Consider the following 17148-nt stretch of genomic DNA (forward strand, 5'->3'; position numbering starts at 1 on the left):
AAAACAAAAGGCATGTTTTGAGCCAGAGGGCCTTGATTGCTATTTACTAACACTGGGATATGTAGAAAATGTCACTGCTGCTGAGTGAGGATAGTCAGAATTTCCTGTTCTTTCTAGACTCAATCAAGACAAGGAAAGCTGTAAGAAACAACAGTAGCAGGAGAACTATGCAAAAGATGCATGTATCTGTTAACTGTACTAAATTTTATCCAAATTCATTTGTCTTTATGGATTTATTTATAGAACACTATGCCAAATATTTCAAGTCAAATTTTTATGAGGAAATTCCTTCAGATTAAATATACCCACTTCATAAGGATTCTTGGCTGACTTAATTTTGGGTTCTATCTAAAAAACCGTATTTGTTAGGGATGTGTAAAAGGACCCATGAACTGATTCTTGAATCAGAGTTAAAATGGAAATTCTGCCTAATTTACAGTCATAGAATCCAAGCATATCCTGAGTTAGAAAGGATGTGTTAGGATCACCAAAGTCCTGGCCCAGCACAGGATTGCCCCAAGAGCACCATGAGCCTGAGAGTGCTGTTCAAATGCTTCTTAGTCCTGTGGCCACTTCCCTGGGAACAGAACTTTTCTGTGAAAATTCCAAAATTACAGCAGATCCAATGCACTAAAATCCCATTTTAGGTAAAACAATCCTTTATGTGTAGTTCCTTATTTTAGTATTGTTCCAATTTCTAATGTTGCAAGACCTTCTATGAAAGACCTTCATGAAAATTCTACTACATGAAAATTCTGTGTCATGAAAATATTTTCTTTTAACCTTGAAGTAAAGCTAATAAAGTTAATTTATAGCTACGTGCATTCTACAAGCATTTGTATTCTAGTTCAGATTAATTTGTTGTAGTTGCTGAACATATGTAAATATATTATTCATCTAAATTTTTGTAGTTATAACACTGCATAAAATTTAAACTGATGCAAAATCATGTCAAATATCATCTAGACAAATATCCTTGAGAAATCAAAGCAGATTCCTCTTCTACTGGCAAGAAAAGCCTAGCAATACCACATTTAAGGCAGCTACAGGAGGTATGACATGGATAGTTTTGTAGATCAAGACTTTGATGTTTCTTTGGATTTCCAGTAAAAACTGGTGGACTTCTGCTTGTAATGAACTTCTGAAAGACTTCACATTAGATAAATGCAGAGTTTAGATTCCTGCTGTACCATTTACATCCTTTATGGATTCAGTTTGTGATCCCTAAGATCATCTTCAACTATCCATCCCTTCATAAACACCAGTCTTCAAAGGACTCTGTTTTGAAATGAGGATTTGAATTTGGGTTCTGCTTCTGTTCAAGTGAGAGGTCATCCTTCGACCTTGCCCACATTTTAGTGAAACTAATTTTCTGGTCTTTCTAAAGTGATAATAATCACATCCTGCTAAGAATAGCTCAGTATTTTATCTTGAAATAAAGGACATGATAATACTATTTCACTTGATACAGTTTTCTCTTTCTTTGATTTCAACTGCCATTTATCAATGTCTCAAAGTACTACAATTCAGTTTATTTGTGTTATTAGGACTCCTTCCATGTAGATTAGGATAATAAATTTTAGATGATCTGTTTTCAGAAGCAGACATATTGCTGCCTAAATCTAACAGGGAGGAGAACCCTTGTAAAAAAGGAGAAACTCTTGTTTTAAAAGGTCCTTTGTTTTAAGTGCTGGCATAGTTATTAAAAAGGTTGAATTTATGTTCTTCAAATTTCCTTAGATATATTAAAACTTTATAAATGAAGTTCAGCATGTTTCCAGGCATTCATCTGTTTGTTTGTTTAGACTATTGAATTCCATTCAGCAAAGAAAACATCATTCCTTGCTTAGCTGTTAATATGCTTCTGCTTTCAGGATTCACAGATTTTAAACTGGTTTGCTTTTACTTTTTTATTATAATTTTAGGTAAGGTTAATGTGTGTGCATGCTAGAAAAATAGTTATTGTATTAATTCTATAGTTGTTGAAACTCTTATTATATAATACAGCAGGATATTAGAGTACACTTAATACACATACAGTCACTGTGAGATTTGAGGCTGATTTTTAACTATTGTTAAGCCTTTAATTAAATCACACAAAGCCTTGTGCCCTTGAAAAATTATCCTGCAACAGATTTCTTGGCAAAAGCTCTTGTCATGGAAAAAGAAGGTGCAAAGGTGATTGTCTGTTCTCTTAGCTAATCATCATTTTTTCTAAAGAGGAAAACAGTAGAATTCAAAATTCAGCAGAATTTTGAGGAGTGGAAAACAGTTTCTGTCCTTTCTCTGACACTCTTTTAGGTCCAAGGGGAGTCTGCTTCTCTGTCACAGTGGATAAAATGAAAGTGAAGGAACCCAAAATATTCCACTAGTTCTCAGCATGAAAATTGGAGGTTGTGATGCTCCTGATGGTGGGAGCGGTGTATGAGGTACATGTAGTACATATATGTCCATACACATAGTATAGAAAGTCTACAACTTTCCCTGTCTTCTGGGACAGTTTATATCTGCAGATTCCTTTTCCTTTCCAAGGAGCAAAAGCAAGTGGATGTTCCTATGGAACACAAGATGCAAGTACTTTAATGTTTTGCTTTAAACTCCTTAATGTTTGGCTTAATGGTGTTTTTAAATAATTTTCCTAAAGTAGCTCTTCTATACAAACTTTTCTTTAGATTTACATCAGTGCTGTATTCATTAAGATTGAAATTAAGTAGAAATCAGAAGTAGGGCCTTTATCAAGATTCACACTCTAGTCAAACATATGTACGTATTGAATTTCCCCTGTAAGGCCCGTGGAGACTTTTCCTTATCTGTACTCTCTCCCTTCCATTCTTATATTCTATTAGAAATGAATGGATTACATTGAAAATAGCCACCTGAATTGGCAAGCTTTTCCTTGTAATTTGCTCTTTTTTGGTTCAGAACTACAGGTTAGGGTCAAGCCATTCTGAGACCAGAGTAGACTGTAAAGAACACCCCCAATGGATTAGTCCTAATTTATTTGACCCAGGTGTTCCTGTAATTGTGACACACTGAAAAATTTCACAGTGCTTTAATGGCCCTTAAACTTACATTTCCACCTGCTCTTTCTGGCAGTATGGTATTGCTCACGTTCTTTATGTTCCTTTGTTTATTTAGGTGTGTTTCTTTGTTTCTGTATCTAATTTAGCACATTTTAAAAAAGAGGGAATGGTAAAATTTAAAAGGCTGGTAGTGAGAGTTTCTCACATTACCACCACATGCACTACTAACACACAGGTGTTCACCAGAGGAACAGGTAAAGTACGGTGTGAATAATATTCATAATGAATGTTTCCCCAGATGCAATTAAACATCTGTTATATACACTATGTAGCTCATTTCTTTCCTGCATCACTATCAGAATAGGTTAAAAGAGAACCCCACAGGGAGTTCCCTAAAATTTGTGTGTATCCATCCATGCCTCTTTTGATGAGATGAAAGACAATCTCATTTCACAGAACAACCTTATATCTGAGAACTTCAGCAGCAAGATCTTTCAAAATCTGATGCTAGAACCTGCATGTTCTGTGATCTGCTCCAGAAGACACCGGTTCTGCCACATTTAGAAGATTGTTCAAACATTTCGTAATGGGGTTGATGTAAACAATGACACTTCTGCCAGGGAAGCAGACAAAGAAACCAGGCATGAAGAAATTCAGGGAAAAAAAGGGAAGGGTAGCAAGCTGAAGCCTAAAACACTCATGTTAGAATGCTTTTCCATAATAACTAAGAACCAAAGTGCCTGAAAGAATCTTCTGGTCAGTGTCTTACTGAATAACATTGTAAAAAAAAAAGTCTCTGTGTAGTCTAACAATGGCTTGCAGCTCACAAATGCTAGAATCTGCTTATTTGTAATGCTCTGTACCTGTAGTTACCCCAAAAGAGTAAAAAACCAGCAAGAATTTTCTTACAGAGTTTCAAATACACATGAACTTATCTATTAAATTAGTTGTGTCTTTTAATCTTCTGTCACGTCTTTGGGGTGTAGTTTTGCTACATGATCATTCTCATTGAGGGCAATTTCTTCCATTAAGCCCAACTTTGATACTTAATAATAAACCCCATTCTAACAAATGCTTGATTCTTTCTTCAAACTCAAGCACGAACTTGGCTGCACTTACAGATGCTTGTCTTTTGCATTTCATCCTCTGAGTTTTCAGCAGTAGATACTGCCCATGACATTCTTTTCAGGTGTAACCAGTACTAAACATTGACTTTTAAATGAAATCTTACGTTTTACATGATCATTTTACATCTTTCATTTTTCAGAAAACTGCCCTCCTGCTTCCTTCAACTGTCTCCAATTCAGCTGCTCACAGTTCACGAGGAGTCACTGGCACTTGATGTTGCTAAATATATGTAAGACTTTGCTTACAGCCTCACCACAGCTGCATTTCAACACTGTAACGATTTATTACTTCACTGAATTTCATCTGCTTTGTCATCTTGGCATTTATGAGTCTGAATTGACCGATGTCCAATGTAATAAAAGTACCAAGCATGGGTCAAGCATGTCTGACACTTGTACATCGTTATCAGTGGGCTAAGGAGTTTAGCTCTCGATCATCCAAAGTCATGTCTTCCAATTCATATAAACTTCTTAGTATCCAGTTCAAGAACATGTTGAAAAGTCACCATGATTGCCTTCTTATTTCATACTAAACACTGACCTGAAGCTTTTGTTTAATTTTTGTCACCATTTGCCATACAGTACACATAACTTCTATAGATGTTATTGTTCCCTGGAATCACCAACTGCTGTATGTTTTTTCCTGTTATCCATCATGGGCTCCTCCAAAAGGAGACTTTCTAAAATTAATGAAAATGTCTTCTAGTCCTATTTTCTATCTTCTTTCTCTTCCCCTCCCCTCAGTTTTTGCTGAAGTCGACATTCTGGCTTGTGGCCAGAAACTACATGTTCTTTTCCAACAATCTCATGCCAGTTTGGTCTTTTGATCTCGTAGTTTTCTGAAAGATGTAGTGGAAAAACACTGAATGAGACAAAACACATGTAGAGATATACAGGTGAAAACACTACAAATTCCTTTTGAAATTCCTTGCTTATGGTAACTTCCTGTTAGCATAACCTCTGCCATCACTTGCATTTTCATAAATGGAAGTGCAGTAGAGCAGAATTTATCTGGCTAAAAGATAAAATAGCAACAGCTGTTGGGCACACCACAGCCCAAGGTACAGGCACAAACTTCTCCTAGCACAAGAACTGGGTGGAGGTTTTTTCTCTGGTTTTGCAGTGAGCCAGCCTGGACTTATGTGATAGACAGTAAAAGATACTAAGATAGTCATCACATAGCAGGAAGCATGTTATCTTCAAATTGAACTCCTGCCGACCATCCCACAATTTTTTATGCCAAGGAAAATACGCTGGAGGGAGGGAAGTCTGTGAAAACTACAAGATTGCCTTAAACACCAGCTCTGTTCTCTGCTTCAGAGGACTACTTGAGATTATAGTGCTGAGCAGAGAGAGAAGAGCTGACTTTAGGACATACTACCTAGATAGCAATTATTGTCCCCTTTTAAGAGATTGCATTTGGGTAGCTTACCAAGTAACACAGGACAGTTGGAGCAAATCTGTAGAGTACAAGAATTGTTACTGAGGGTTTAATGCAAGTAATATATGCATTTCAGGATTTTCTATTACTTTATGAGTCTCAGAGCTGATGTCCTCCTCTGCCTACCCCTTTGAAGCTAGGGCATTTTCCAGAAATTGTTTTACCTGAAAGGAACCTAGCTCATGCTGTTCTGAGACCCCTTGCAGAGCCTCTAGAAAGTTATGCTGAAATGCCCCCTTAATTCACTTTATTACATCAGTATGGGCACCTTCAGGGAAAGCTGAAAGATAAAGATCCATGATAGAAATCAAAAGAGAAGAGCAAAATATAAAAGTATTAAAGATGGGCAAAAGGAGGACTGACCATTAGGCTAGGAATTTATGTATTCCAGATAGTCCAAATTCACAAGGGTCTTTAGTTCACTGGTTGTTCTTTTTTTAGAGGAAATAATTAGATGTCTTGTGAAAGCTTCTTATCTCCTTCTTCTATTTTTATAATAGAATACATAAACTATGCAACAGACATGGAAGTGAAAAATCACTTCTAACAGTGGTAATTTCCCCTTTCATTAGAATCTGCTATATTTCGTCTTGTAAGGCTATTATTTTGGGGAAAATGGGAAAGAGGGAGATGAAAATAGAAGGCAGAAAAATAAAGACACAGATTTATTCTGCATTGAGGAAAAATGTAAGCAAAACAAATTTCTTTAGAATGAAATAAAGATTTTTTTTTTTTCCTTTAAAAATGTTAGCTGCTGTCAGTATGTTGAAAAAACCATTTTCATATTTTTACCAGTTTGGACTCCTCAAGATTTTTAGACTGAGCATGTTTTCTTGCAGGTGGTTGAGGAGAGAGGGGGAGAATTTATTTTATTGTCATTCTTTAGCATGTTAATATATTTTTTTAATGTCCATAAGACAGTACTCAGAAATAATAAATTTTTATTATTTTATTATTTTTGCTGTAAAAGTGTTATTTCCTACTTTCTATTAAACAGAAAATATTTTTTATTAGTAAATGGCATGCTGAAAACTTTAATTAATTAATTTCAATCACAGTTCAGCAGTGCTTCAGTAGCCTTGAGTATTTTCATTTTTGTGTAAATATTTTATATTTTTAAAATATTTTCTCAATCAGGCTAGAATGTGATACTCTGCCTAATGCTTCAGATTTTTGCTCTTTAAATAGTACCATCTTCTCTGACACATCATATCCCATTATTTAAAAGTGTAGGAACCAGTTGGTCACTCATACTTTCAGAGGGCAGAATTGAACTATTTCAGTGTTGAATTCATAGCCTGTTGTGTGTTTAACACTATAATCACCCTGACAACCCATTTGCTTTTGCTGTAGAATAGCTACATATTCTCACACATAAATAAATAGGTATCAGTATTATATGTGCAAAGTGGTGTACTCACCTTGTTCATCTTATATCTCTGCTGTATTTCCCATCTTCTGTTAAAATATCACTTTGGAGCTGAAGAGACTGAATAACTTTGGAAAAACTTTTTTACCCCCTCGAAAATTTGAATTTTTTTCTTCTTATCTATGATTTTCTACTCTCAAAATTATGTTTTCTTAATGTTCAGGTAGCCAACCTTCAGTTCCAGGATAGCAAGCAATTAAATTCAGACATCTCACGATTGAATTGGAAATTAAGATTTCATGAGGAAAATAAACCTCATTCTCACAAAGCCCAAGGACCACTGGCTCTCCTAGAGTTTTAAATAATTATGTTCTTAAGCATAAACAAGTTATCTAAGGTCACTTTTGCAATGTGTCAGAAGTCTTCCCTGCATTATCGTTGCTGCTGAACAAGTCTGACCGTAAAAACAAGGCAGTAAGGAAAAGAGTCCCTATTAAAAGAATAGGAATTAATCTCCTGCAGTTTTTAAAATTTTGGTATTGTTGCACAAGATCCTCTTATATATTCTATGCACTTGCATGATATAGTTTTAGCATAACCAATTGTCAATTTAGACCAAAGAGCTGCATCCCCTCACAAATTATTATCCATATTGTAATTTGCTTGTACTTGTATCTGGGAGAGCTATTATGATATGTGATTTTTACTTTACAGCTCAAAGAAAGAAAAGAGAGGCTCACAGTCCATGCACACAGCTACAGAGCTTGGCAGAAATTACCATTATCCTGCGCCATGTATAAAGCTTTCACTAAGAGCCCCCTTCATCCAGTAAATGAAGATGAATGCTTATTAGGAAAAAAAGGGCTTGCTGTGATCAACTTCCCAAAAATAATCAGAGTGAGGCACGCAACCTGAACATTAGGGCTCTTAATGGCTGCTTTGGAGTGAACTGAGGAGGGCTAAGGATCCTTGGCTGCTTGCACTGAGTCATAACTTTTTAAACAAGGCCCTAAGTCAGAGCTATCAGTCCTGTGGTGCTGTTTTCCTGGCTCAAGATAAGCCTGTCTCTTTCTATCCCAGGCTAGGGCCTGTGATTTAACATAGCAATGACAGCAATTGCTAGCCCCAAAAACATCCTTAGCAGCTCTCTTCTAATACAAATCACTTATTCTTTGTGAAAGATGAGTGAGTCATGCAAGTAACAGACGGCACATTAAGAGTACATTGTTAAAGTGTGCTTTAATTAGTTATGTGGCATATAATGATGTGGGGTCAAACAATAATTTAATTTTTGTACACTATCCTTTTTTTGTACATTACCAGTGGACCACCCTCTATGATGAAGGAGCTCTCAATAACATACAGGATACTTAACAGGATACTTACTAGAGGACATGAGGAAATTCTTTATTCTTTTGCCACAATAGCTCTTTACGTGTTTTTTAAGTGCTTTTTTGTGTTATATAAGTGACTTTGAAAGCTGTGGCACAAAACTTTGTAAAATATCGCTGGAAAAAAGAAAACAGATGCAAACCCCATGCCATAAAATTAAATGAGCTTTTTAGACAAAGTATAACATACCACTTAGCTATTAATTTTTACTTCTACATCATAAAAGCCTAAGGCTAACCCTTTATATATCTCTAAGCATACTTAAGTTTGTTTCTGCAAGAAACATCTTTTGGTTTATTTTTGTTATGTCTAATAATGTAATACTGCACTGATTAAAGAAATAAACCACATGATCAACAGCAAAACACTTGGAAGTGACTCCATATATAAGATGGATTTACTCTTAGGAGTTAGTACAGTAGCACATAAGAAAAAGAATTTTTTAAAAAAAAATTAAAATAACTCACTTATAAAATAAACCTGCAAGCAGAAAAATAAGCAATAAACTCTAAAGTTCAGCTCATCAGATTTTGAGCTGAAGTTCTCTCCATGAAAATGGTATTATTACCTTATAATCAGATCAGAATTATGGGTCAGCCCACTGAAATCAGGAGATTCTGTCTTTGATGACAACAAGATCAGACTTTTTTATACTTCATTTATAGTGCTATTTACGTGCACTTTATTCACAACATTTTAACATTTATTGAAGAGCAATGACACAAGAACTTGGAGATGAACCTGCAAGTGTGTTGATTTCAGCTTCCATATCAGACAAATTTAAGGGTAAAAGCATATTTTGTATGCTTTTGTACTCTAAATGTACTCTACATTTTGTAGAGTACTGCTTCAGCCCTCACCAGGCAGCCATACAGGTGTCATCACCCTGAGCCTGGGGAGAATTTGAGACTCAAGCAGATCCCTGCAGAGATGCCAGTAGTCACTCTATGTAGCACCAGTTACAGGAACCAGGTCCTGGGAAAAAAAGGACAAATCATCATTATTATATCTCCTTAGGAAATGAAGTCTCACTTTGGTTATTCTTATCAGTGACCGCCAGTGGCAGAGGTGGGATGTGCAGAGATTGACAAGGTCTCTTCACAAGGGTTCTAATAGATGGGCATTAAGAAATTATAACAGTTCCAAGGTATGGGAATCTCTCTTTCCCCAGAGAATGCAGGTTCTTTCCAATGCAATTTTTTATGAATCACATTTCTTTTTCATCTCATTTAATCCTTGAGCAGTCTCTTTGACTGGTGACACCATTTGAAACTCTCTCCAACATTCAGACCCAGCACAGTCATGGTGAAAAGATGGATACTGACACTGTCAACATGAAATCCAACTCCTTCCGTAGTTACCTCACATGTATTCATCTCAAGTACAAAGTTTGCCTCTGTCTTCCATGCTCTTATCATCCTACTGGACTGGCAGTATAGAGTTGAATATTTTACAAATGATCTTGGATCCTCAAACTGTCACCCTATGTATTTTATTATGTAAAAGCAATAAAGAAGCTACTCACCTCCTACACACTATTCTGTAATTGTTGCCACTGTGCCAACAAATCCATTTCAGAGTATTAGTCTTGACACATAGACCACTTCATAATCTAAAATAAAATTATTTGATTGATTGCTCTTTATGTTTCTCCTTAAATGTGATTCCACCAGGATGTGGTGATAAGAATTTTCTCTTGATAAGAACTATGAACTTGGGACCAAGACTTTCACATGCTGAGGTTTTTCTTTCAGTCCTTTGGGTAATTCCCACAGCAGTTCACTCTCTTTCAAAGACCCAGAGACAGGATTATAACACATCTACCTGGTACCAGCTAAACAAAACTGATTTTTTTTTCATTAAAAATTAAGAATGATAATATCATGAAGGTTTCTGAAAGCATTACTTGACTTATAGATCTCCATCCCACCTAGACATCCACTACAGCTAAGTTTTGAGAGTCAACAAGGCTATTTTGCAGCATACAGAAAACTTTAGTTAGAACTTTAAAAAAGTTCAGTGTTCCAGTATCATCATTAATGTTTTTTATCATTGCTGACATGAGCTAATGAAGTACTAAACTAGACTTGTACTAATTCATATTAATCAAATTGTCAGTTTGGACTGCTTATCCTCTCTCCCATTTGATTTATACATCTCATAATTTTCTTCATTCACAAATTAAGACGTATCAGTAACATATTAAAACAGAGTTAAAAGTCAACTGGATAAATTCTTTAAAGTATTCTTAGTCATGATGTATTTTGCAATTTTAGTTAAAGAAAAGCCATCTTGACAGACTCACTCTGAACAGTCAAAATTGAGAAATCAATTTAAATGCTAAAATGGCATTAAGGCGGTTTGGTCCATCCTTCATCCAGGTACTCCCTTGATGGTATTAGGAACAAAAACCAACCTCCCTGTCCCTAAAGACTTCTATCGTGGTCCTGGAGGACCATTAATGCAAAATAAATATCATTTAAATCATCTGAGTATTTTATGTAACATACATAACAAAACCAGAGTGAAGATTAAGGTTGATATTCATACCAGAATTAAAAATGGCTGTCAAGCCTCCATTTTATTTACAGATGGGCATAGTATTTTTCCAGATAGCCATTCAAAGCAGAACCTTAATTTATTGATCCACAGTTAAATTTGGAAAGAGGATCACTTTGTCCACTGAGTACAAGGGAGGCTGGACTCTTAAATCAGACATCTAAAGACAGAATACGTTATGTGAAATACTACATAGAGAAGAATCTTATCACAGAGAATTGGATCACACGCAAATGGTAGGGGTAGTATCACGTAAAACTCCTATGAAGTTTGAAATTATAGGTGAATGTGTACTCTGGTTTCTCAGCTGAGCATCTTGTAGCTTTGCTATTAATAAATAATTCATTAGTATGTTGCAAACACAGTATTGCTTCTCAACAAGACCATTCTGAATACATTTCCAAAGCATGCAGCTAGGCCAGTGGCACAATTTCAAGTCAATACATCACTCAGGAGTACTGAAAGAGACCTCTTATTCTATTATTACTCTCAAATTACACTACTCCAAAAGTTAGTTAATTAGCAGCCAAGTATGACAGTTTCATCCTGTGATGGTTTCCTGTCTGTGAAAGGATATCAGTTTAAGTATGTTGCTAAGATTTAGTATTGTATATCACAGAAGTGGGCTTCAAGGCACTTGCAGATTGTCTTCTTGAGAACTCTAAGTGTTTTGCTGAATATGTTCCAAAGAGCCTGACTTTTCAAAATATGTGAATGCTTAACACACTTGGCCCTAACATATGCAGTAGTTTTTGTAGCTTCATGATAATTATTTATTTTGGTAAGAGGAAAGATGGATTGCTAAGATCAATATAAAATGGAAACTGACACAAGCACAAAACATAAGCAAAATCCAAGGCAGTCTGTTTTTTCAGGTTGGGAATTCCATCTCTATGGTAGCAAAGGAGAAAGAGCAAAGGAAGGTAGAATGAAAGAAGATTTTAAAAAAACATACAGAAAAATTAGATTAAATTATTTTAAAGAAAGCAGTACCTGTGTGACAGAAATGGAAATTAGATGGCAAGAGATAGAGCTAGGAAAAACAGTGGTAAGAGAAGGTAAATATTTCAGGAGGTTTCTAAATGGTAATACAGATTTTTTTTGCCAGCCTGGCTTTGTTATAAAGATGACTGCACTCTCATTTGATAGTGAGCAGTAGGTTTTGCTTATTGTTAACAATGCAAACAAATACAAATGTATTTTTAACAATGTAAGCAAACATATTTTTACATGAATCACTGCCAGATATAGCAGGTCACTAAAAATAAACCAACTGATTTTACTTTGAATAAAGCCTTATCAACTATATCAAGTAACAACATTGAATATTGATTGAGTTTAAGAACAATCATCAAGTTCTTGACAGTAAATTTGGAAACTGGAATTAACTTTAAAACAAAGAGTAGCTGAACGTAAATTTTACGTCCTCCCTGTGGTCATCACATCACCAGAGGTGATACTCCCTGTATTTCATTTATTCACATAATTATGCAATTCACATTTGCAGAAAATTTCATCCAAAATTTGCTGACTGTATAATAAATTAGCTTTTATAAGAGTGATTAAGGCATGATAATTGCTTACTGCATATTTTACAATATGCAGGTTATAAAGTGTTCTATTACATTTCTTTTTCAAAAGTGCTTAACTTAATGAATAAATAGAGTTGAAGATATATCAGGTATGTAAATCCTGATAGCTCGAGTTTTATGGACATTCCTCAACAAATAATTTCTTTTTAGTTTACTTGACTTCTTTTGGTTTTTAAACTGGCTTAGAACCAAAAGTGAACCTTTGCCACTGTTATCAATTTCCTCCCAACATTAAATCAAAGCCACTAAATACAAGTTAATAAAGTTTCCCTATAATCCCATAACTTTTGCTAGATTTAGTTTCTCTTTCTGGTAATCTTGTTTTTTTTTAATGTTACTAAACTTATTATCATATAACAGATAAAAAGAAACTGTATGAGTCAGACCAACTAGAAATGACTTAAACCACAATATTTTGAAATTTTGTATGATCTTTTCTGTGTTTCATCACACACTATTTTGCAACAGTCCATCCTCAATTTAACATCAGTGGCCATAAAACAGAAAATCTATAAAGGCATACATGAATATGATACTAAAAAAGGAGTTTTCCCTCTTGTTTACTGGAGAACACTAAAAACAGATTACTGAGTTTTCAAGAATTCACATATTTGTGAAACCTGTTTAATTTTGCATTTTTTTATAAGTAATGCTAATCCTTGGGCTACTGACTTGGTAGATATTAGAGCTGTAAATCCTGTTTATGCCCTTTTTATCATCTGATCATACTAAATTTTGTTGCTGTTTTTTCAAAGATTTCCCTCAAAACCTAATTTTAATTAATCTGGTTAGATATGGGATTTCCTAATAACTATCATTTAATACCATAGCATACTAGCATATATCTTACCTGTGATGTCCATTAAGGTACCTTTTCCAAAAATCATCCCTCTGCTAGGAAGAGGACAAGGCTTGACAAGTAGTGGCTGCCCACAATCCTCTGAGTAGGTTTATCTGTGATCAAATCTCCAAGCACAATTGTTATCAGTGTATGGGAGCTGAACACAAGTGAGTGGGACTGAACACTGGTCTCCTGTTGTGCAGTCAGACCTGATGGCAAGGGCTGACTCAAAAACCATGAGCCTGATGTGCCCAGGTTGCACACAGCAGTTCTTCACATTGCACACACAGGTGAATTATGCAACTTCCTCCACCTTTACCTAGAACAGCTGAATATCTGAAAGCCCATCCTACTCAGCTTGTATAGCTTTTTCTGTCTAATGAAGGTTGCCTAATTAATACCCTTTACCTTTATAACCTTTGGCCTTTATTCAAAATAGTATTCAAGCCTACTTGAATCTAGTAGGAGCCAGCTGACATACTGACTGAGAACAGCTTTTCCCTGCCTGAAGTTTTAGGCTACTTTGAGACCACAGTATAATAATAAGTAATAAAACATCATTATTATTTCATCAATCAGTAGCAGCCTGAAGAGTAAACCAATAAAATCTGTTATTCCTGACACCTCTAATTTTTTGCTCCAGTTACAGTTTTTAAAATATGTCATTCATCAAGCTACTGGATATTTCCAATTAAAGAAGCAGTCAAATAAGTTAAAAAGCTTGTTAGCTAATGTCTGACAATCCGCCATACGCAAAGCCTGACCAAAAGCAAGTGGCTCTCATTATTTCCAGTAGAGACTGAAAGTTACAGGATTAAAGAAATAGATTCCAATTATTTAGGATCCCGTTCCAAGCACATATAATAAATCCAACCATGAGTGGCATTGGTGTCACTAAAATAGAGCAATTGCACCTTTACCACTGAAGAATATGTCACCATTCAAAGTTTCTTTTTTCAGGGGGAATTTCAGGTATGTGATGGAATTCCAGCTACTTGTAGAAGGTCCAGCCACATGGTCATAAATAGAATTTTGTGGCGTGTAAACTTCGGATGACTAAGATTTGGTTATAAAATAACATAACACTCCATATTGGGAAATCTTCCTAAAGCTGAGTGGTTCCTCTTATTCTCTATATATCAGCTTCCTAATGGCTTTTCAACAGTTTGAGCCATTTTCTAAAATTACCACAGCTGCTTCACATTAGTTATGGGGTTTTGTTGCTAAGAGACTTTCTGCTTGCTAAGTCTCACTAGATCCTTAAACTAGATTTTTTGTTGTTGATTGCATATTCACAGCAAACACTATCATGAAGAGAGAGATGGTATAACTATTCCTTCCAAACTGGTTCAAATGGTGCAGAGACTTTCAAATTGCTAATAACAGAGGTGTCTTAGGTAATATTGTACCTGCCAGTTGACTAAGCAAGTCACTGTTCTGAAGACTTCAGTATATTTTGTACTGTCGCCTTCTCTTCTTTTTCATTGCATGTTTCACAGAGCTGAATTTTTGTATTTGTTTTACCTTTTTGACAATAATCATGTTTCCATTAACAAGCATACCTAAAAAAAGAGTTCATGAATTTCAGCTGTTCACAAGGAATGGGAGGTAACTTCTACAAGAAGGAATCAGTACACATCTGAAAGGGCTGGTGGACTCAGCTCACCAATGCTCTGTTCCCTGAGCAGTCACTTCCGTCCAAGTGGTGGATACAACACCTTCTGTGCTACCACTTAGATCTGATCACTGGTTTCATTGTTTGAACCATGAGGAAACTAGGTAAAAAATCAAAAACCAGGTTCCAAGAGGAGCAATTAAACACTAGTCCCTATCTAGAATAAACATCATGGGAAGTGAAGAGAGAGCCCTCTGTGATGGAAGGAAGAGGGTAAGGACTGACAGGAATACTTGCGTCAGAAATGTAACCAGGACAGAAATATAAGCTGGAGTAGACCAGTCATGAAAGAGGGAGTGAATCACAGTATGTACCTGAGAGACACCCAAATGTTGAACCAGTCTTTTCTTTCATGACAAGCCTCCACCTCATCTGGACAGGGATGGTGACTTCCAGCTGTAAAATTGAATGGTTTGTGACAAAGAGATTCTGGGCTGCCAGCTCTCAGTTCTGGTGATGGAGAGCAGAGAAAGGTGATCTATGGATGTCTCTGCAGAATTGCTCTCAGGACAGGAAAAGAAACAACACAAGGGGCTTCTCTGGATGTCACTTCCCAGAAAGAGGAAGGGGTTGACAAAATTAGGAATGGTGGGGATGGGGTTTTATTTTTGGTTTTGACATCACATCACTGAAGACTTGGTTTGTGGTTCCAGAGTCACAGGATAAAACCCATGTCCTTTCCATGTTCCCTTTCTCCTTGACTAAATGACTGGTAACAAGGAGTACATTGTCAGGTAGCTGGGGAACAGGAGCACCAACAGGGTACTTGGGAGGAACGTCCAGCTGATACCTGTAGAGAAAGTAGAACAAAAACGTTAATGTAATCCAGAATAATTTTGTATAGGAAAAGTTTCAGTTAATATTTTGATTAGGAAATAAGGTGTTTAGAAATTAAGTACAAAAAAGGAATATTAGTGGTTATTGCGATGAGGAAATTAAGCAGATTGAACTCTCCTACCCATATTTTCAGTTCTGTCCAACAAAGTATACCAAAGAATGAGAGATAAAACCTTTTTAATATGCAGTTTTAAGATTCCAGAGAGCTGAATCACCTAGCATTTCACTGCTTTATTTATTGTTAGCTGCTGAAGCCTTCTTCTTGGGAAGGAAATTTGAAAGGTTTAGCATGACTGGAAAAAGGAAAAATATAGAGTGTGAAAATATAATATAGTCACTAACATTTAAAAACAAAGGAAGGAGTTTGGTTAGATACGAAAGAAGACTCTCTGGTGGTGAAGACTATGAAGCATATTCCACAGAGGTGGAGCAGACTCTACTATTTGAGTTTTCTCAGAATAAGTTTGACAAAAACATGTTGGTGACAGTAGTGCAGCAGATCCCGTCATACAGGGGAGGAATAGTCTTCTTCCACAAAACATGATTCTCTTTCAATCCCCAGACAGAATTTCTTACTGTCCAGGAAGAGAAACACTAAAAAGAGACTGTGAAATCTACAGGATATTTCAGTTCTCACTTGCCAGGAATGATTGTCACTGCTGGGCTGATCTCAGGAGTTACTGTGGAGGTAACCTGTGCATGTAGGTATAAGAACATACATGGTGATCAGGTCCCATGAGCAACTGAATACAGTGGAGCAGCAATTATCAATGCCATCAGGCCAGAGCATATCACAGCCCTTTTGAAAATGAAAGGAGGTACTTAACACTAAGTAGAGCTTTCCCTTTTCAGTTTTATTCACTATGTTCATGGGAAGGAAATTATATAATCTTAATTGTTTACATGAAAAAAGAACCCAAAAACTATGCTGGGTTCAATGGTAAATAGGAATTCATGGATTCTTGATTTCTGGATGAATTACATAGTATTTGGCTATGCTGTGACATGCAATGTTGAAATACAAACTCAAGATTGGTCTATCCTGGAATAATGTTTCAACCACTAGGGAACATGATACTTTTGTAAAAATAGGCTTGCAATTCAGATAATGATATTTCCACTGTATTATTTATTTGTTATGTCTGACAGTGAGCTTGGCCCTCTCGAAGAAAAGATAAAAATTTTTTCTGCCCTGGGACTACACAGCCTTAGGCCCCAGTCTTTGAAAGATTTATGTTTGCATAACTTGAGCGTTCTCACTGGAATTTAAACATAATACTCCTGAATTTACA

Source organism: Cyanistes caeruleus, chromosome 5, assembly GCF_971803275.1.
Source record: "Cyanistes caeruleus chromosome 5, bCyaCae1.hap1.1, whole genome shotgun sequence".
Lineage (NCBI taxonomy): Eukaryota > Metazoa > Chordata > Aves > Passeriformes > Paridae > Cyanistes > Cyanistes caeruleus.